Source organism: Eschscholzia californica, unplaced genomic scaffold (genome assembly GCF_041429995.1).
Source record: "Eschscholzia californica isolate CP2 unplaced genomic scaffold, dmEscCali1.0.p SCAF_12, whole genome shotgun sequence".
Classification (NCBI taxonomy): domain Eukaryota; kingdom Viridiplantae; phylum Streptophyta; class Magnoliopsida; order Ranunculales; family Papaveraceae; genus Eschscholzia; species Eschscholzia californica.
Window position 1 is genome coordinate 67501 of NW_028238221.1, and position 5000 is coordinate 72500.

A 5000-nucleotide genomic window follows, 5' to 3' on the forward strand; every position below is an offset into this window, starting at 1 on the left:
GTCCGAGCCTCACCAAGGCCGTCCCATGCGCGTCCCGTGCCGTCCGAGCCTCACCAAGGCCGTCCCATGCGCGTCTCGTGCCGTCCCGAGCTGTGCCGAGGCCGTCCCGTGCTGTCCCATGCCGTCCCGAGCCTCGCCAAGGCCGTCCCGTGCCGTCCGAGCTGTGCCGAGGCCGTCCCGTGCCGTCCCGTGCTGTCCCATGCCGTCCCGAGCCTCGCCAAGGCCGTCCCGTGCCGTCCGAGCTGTGCCGAGGCCGTCCCGTGCCGTCCCGTGCTGTCCCATGCCGTCCCGAGCCTCGCCAAGGCCGTCCCGTGCCGTCCGAGCTGTGCCGAGGCCGTCCCGTGCCGTCCCGTGCTGTCCCATGCCGTCCCGAGCCTCGCCAAGGCCGTCCCATGCGCGTCCCGTGCCGTCCGAGCTGTGCCGAGGCCGTCCCGTGCTGTCCCATGCCGTCCCGAGCCTCGCCAAGGCCGTCCCATGCGCGTCCCGTGCCGTCCGAGCCTCACAAAGGCCGTCCCAGGCCGTCCCGTGCCGTCCCATGCGCGTCCCGTGCCGTCCGAGCCTCACCAGGGCCGTGACATGCCGTCCCGAGCCTGACCAAGGCCGTCCCGAGCCTCACCAAGGCCGTCCCATGCGCGTCCCGAGCTGTCCCATGCCGTCCCGAGCCTTAGCAAGGCCGTCCCATTCGCGTCCCGTGCTGTCCCATGCCGTCCCGAGCCTTAGCAAGGCCGTCCCATTCGCGTCCCGTGCCGTCCCATGCGCGTCCCGTGCTGTCCCGTGCCGTCCCGAGCCTGACCAATGCTGTCCCGTGCGCGTCCCATTCTTTTGGCTCGGCTGGCCCGTGCATTCTATGGGGTCGTGGGACATTTCGAAATCCACCCGGGCCATTTCGACTCTCTCTTCATTAATACTATTGAGGTATTATTTATGAATTATTGGAGAAAAGAAACGGAAGAAAATATTTTTTTTTCTATTTTTTATGAATTTTCCGGTGTTTATTCACTTAAAAATTCATAGAAAAATAAATATTTATCGGAATCGCTATTATAATATATCAAAAAAATCCTTGCGAAAAGACCTTTCCAACGAGTATAAGTTTGCTGGATTCCGACGAGTAACGAAGGAGTAAAGGCCCAGTATGCTTGGTTAAAAAATTGATGTTTCCTTGTGAAAATAGGAAAAACAATAACTTTGCACTATAAGGGGGAGGGTTGAGCTCCTTCCCCAGAGCGTGCACAGCACTTGTGCTGGCACGTTCCCTAGTGCTCGCCAAGCACCATAGGGCATCCAAAGGGCAAAGCTCGGCCTACTACATGATGGGAAGCTTCTAATATGTCGGAATACGAAGAGATTTCGTGCGACCCGAAGCTCGGCTCGGGCGTCCCGGCCTGTGCCGAGCTGTGCCGAGCGCGTCCCAGGCCGTCCCGAGCCAAGTCTCGGGCGTCCCAGGCCGGCCCGAGCAAAGTCTCGGACGTCCCAGGCCGTCCCGAGCTGTGTCGAGGCCGTCCCAGGGCGTCCCGAGCTGGAGCGAGGGCGTCCCAGGCCGTCCCGAGCCAAGTCTCGGGCGTCCCAGGCCGTCCCGAGCAAAGTCTCGGACGTCCCAGGCCGTCCCGAGCAAAGTCTCGGGCGTCCCAGGCCGTCCCGAGCTGTGCCGAGGCCGTCCCAGGCCGTCCCGAGCTGTGGCAAGGGCGTCCCAGGCCGTCCCGAGCAAAGTCTCGGGCGTCCCATGCCGTCCCGAGCTGTGGCAAGGGCGTCCCAGGCCGTCCCGTGCTGTGCCGAGGCCGTCCCGAGCCTAGTCTCGGGCGTCCCAGGCCGTCCCGAGCTATGGCGAGGGCGTCCCAGTGTCACGTGCATATTGTTGAGCATGCATATGACGTGACGAGTGCTAGGAGCACGTACGAGCATATAGGCCGTAGGGCCGAATACGAGGTCGAGATAGGGCAAGAGTGCCAGCAAGCTTCTTGAGCCATGCACGGAGGTGCATTCATGTCTTGTCAGGAGCGAGTATGCCTGGTTGAAAGATTGATGTTTCCTTGTGGAAATAGGCTAAACAAGAACTTTGCACTATAGGAGGGGGTGGTCTCCCTTCCTCATATGCATCCAGCATATGTCAAGACCTCGTGGATGGGAGCTCGCCCATCCTTAGCATGGTATGCACGAAAGTGAGCATCCTCGTGGCGCAACCCATGAGGCCGGCCTAGCGTATGCGAGAGAAGCATATTGCACGGGTTCCCTTGTCATAGGAAATGGCTCGGGACAGTACCTGGAGATAGGTTACTGCGGGTTCCTTTGGAAAAGGTGTTGCATGTTCTCATGCCATGGCGAGGCGTGCGTCGTGCTAGCATATTCCATAAGGAGGATTGAGCTATTCAAGGGGCCAAGCCTTGATGTGCTATGTTGGGCATAAGGTAGCTTATTAGAGATGGATGCTCCTATGCCCAATGTCCGGATGGTAGCCGAGATGTAAGGTGCCGGATGCTTGAGACTAGATGGCAAGATCCGCATATGCGGCTTGGTGTGCTCCGCACATATGTTGGTATCCGTTATAGTGGGCGAGAGTCTATGACTCAAGGAAGCGTTATACGGGACGGCTCGAGCTATGCTCGTAGGTTGGGACACGTTGGTGTCATGCCGCATTATTGGTTGGGAACCAAGATGACTTGATAGTCGAGATGCTCCGAATATGTTCGGGAAGGCTGGCTATGTGTTAGGAGGGAATACATAGCGCCGCACGGTACGTTAGGATTTGATATTCCGCACTATCGACCCGTGTCTTTGAGCATAATATGCCGGGTCGACCTAACGTGACAAAAAGGCCGTGACAATTGGTATCAGAGCCTGGATATCAGGCTACAGACTATGGTGCTCTGATTCCACACGAGAACTGTGATCAGAGCCTGGGTTACAGGATAGAGTATCGTGCCCTGATCCGATATGAGAAATGGTTATCAGGATAACATGACCATTTAACAGTTGGTATAATAGCCTAGTGGATAGGCCAACGAGTATATTGCTCTGGTCCTTGTGATAGATGGACTTAGAGCTTGATAGCTTACAAGATGTATTCCAAGAGCCTAGTTATAGTGGCAAATGGATGTGTTTTGGGAGCTTGAGAAGACAAGCGCGAAGATATGCCTAAGAACATGTGGTATGTTTGGAAGCATACTTCTGGAGCCTGGACGGCAGGTTAAAGAGATGGTATCTATGCTCGAAGAGTTGACAAAGGGCTTAGTGATTCTCCCACTATGGTATGTGGTATACTGGAGTGTGTATGAAGAGCTACGTTGAGAGCATGATCCCAAGAGAAGGCTTTCAGAGTGAGATGCATTCAAGATGATAGGGTCTCTGAAGCTGTGATACAGGATGGGACCTTTGTCGAGGGATGCATGGTGCATAAGGCGACGAGAGTTCCGACGGAAGGAATAGGCCGTGTGCACGGATGCTACGGTGGTAGCTATACTTGGGTCTATGTTCCTTTGAGCAAGAAGGACATATGCGAGATATGAGATGGAACCGTATTGGCACAAGGAGTCATGTGCAAGCTGTAAGAGTTCAGTGTGACTTGGTGCGCAAGAAGGTACCGTATATACTTGAGTCCTTTAGAGGTAAGGACAAGTGCAGAGATGGGATGAACCAAGAATGGCACGGTGAGTCGTGTGCGAGCTTAGTGCAGTAATGCTCAGTACGATTTGGTGCGCATTGGGTACATCATATGTTCGAGTCCTTTGAAGTGGACAACATGCTTGGTATAAAAGTGTACCAAGATGGCAAGTGGAGTCAGGCTGAGAGCTTGTGGTAAGCTAGTCTGAGTAAGCTTGTTGGATTGGCATCCAAGAGTGGAGCTACGTTGATCCGAGTAATACTTGAGCGTTAGAGCAGGGTATGGCAACAAGGTGTTGAAGGATACTCTCTTATGCTTAAGCCGAAGGTAGCATCGAGTGACTTGTGATGTTGTGAGTTCAAGCTACTTACAGAAGACAGAGGTCAGGAGTAAGATAGATGGACAGAGTACATCGTTGGGCAAGTTGGTGCTAGATCAAGTTGTGCTTATGTGGTATGGTGCACGATAGAGTTCGGCACGGAGCATTGTAAGCGCATTTGAGTTCCAAAGAGAACGGACTCACTTGAGATGAGACATGGATATGCTAGCACGTTTGTGTGTGGTATGTCGCATGAGTGCTATAAGCCGAAACCAACATTGAAGCTTATGGACATATTGGTGTGAAGTCTAGATGACAGATTCACGAGACCAAGTGAAGTACTGATGGTAGTTGGAACCGAGTTCAAGCCGTCAAGTAATATGAGGGTCGTTGTATCTGAAGTGGATCGGCCCATGTTTGAGTTATGCATTGGAGGTAAGTTGGAACCGAGTTCAAGCCTACAGTGTACAATGAGTACGTGGTGACTGAGAAGAGATCAGCTCACGTTTGGGATTTCAGGATGGTGTGTCGTGGTGATATTAAGCATCGTCCAATTCTGGTGATAGTTGGAACCAAGTTCAGATCGTCAGAGATATATGACAACGTCGAGTGTGACAGTGTGTAGTAAGCCGTATGGTGCTGCATAAGATGTGTTGGAACTTATGCGGTGGTACGTTCGGATGTGTTCAAGAGGGACACGAGCCTACCAAGATGCTCGGGTTAAGGAGCATCGCCAAAGATTAAATGGCAAGTGTGTGTCTAGATGCAGTCAGAGAGGACGTTCCCAAGAGTATGCCAATGGCGGATGGTTTGGTACCATGTAGTTCTCGCGGAGAGAAGCTACCTTGCTCGTTCAGTGGACATCGAAGGCAACACGACAATTTCCCGAGGAAGGGATGGCACAGATGATGCCGAGCGCATGTGGCGCAAGCGCGGAGGCGCGAGTTTGAGATGTGCACAGAGGTGCAGGCGCGGAGGCGCATATGAGGCAAGGGTCGTCGAGAGAGGGGCGACATTGCGAAGAGTTCAAGTGGTATACACTCAAGGGTACAAGTAGTGATGCTTAGGTACTAGAGTGCACTT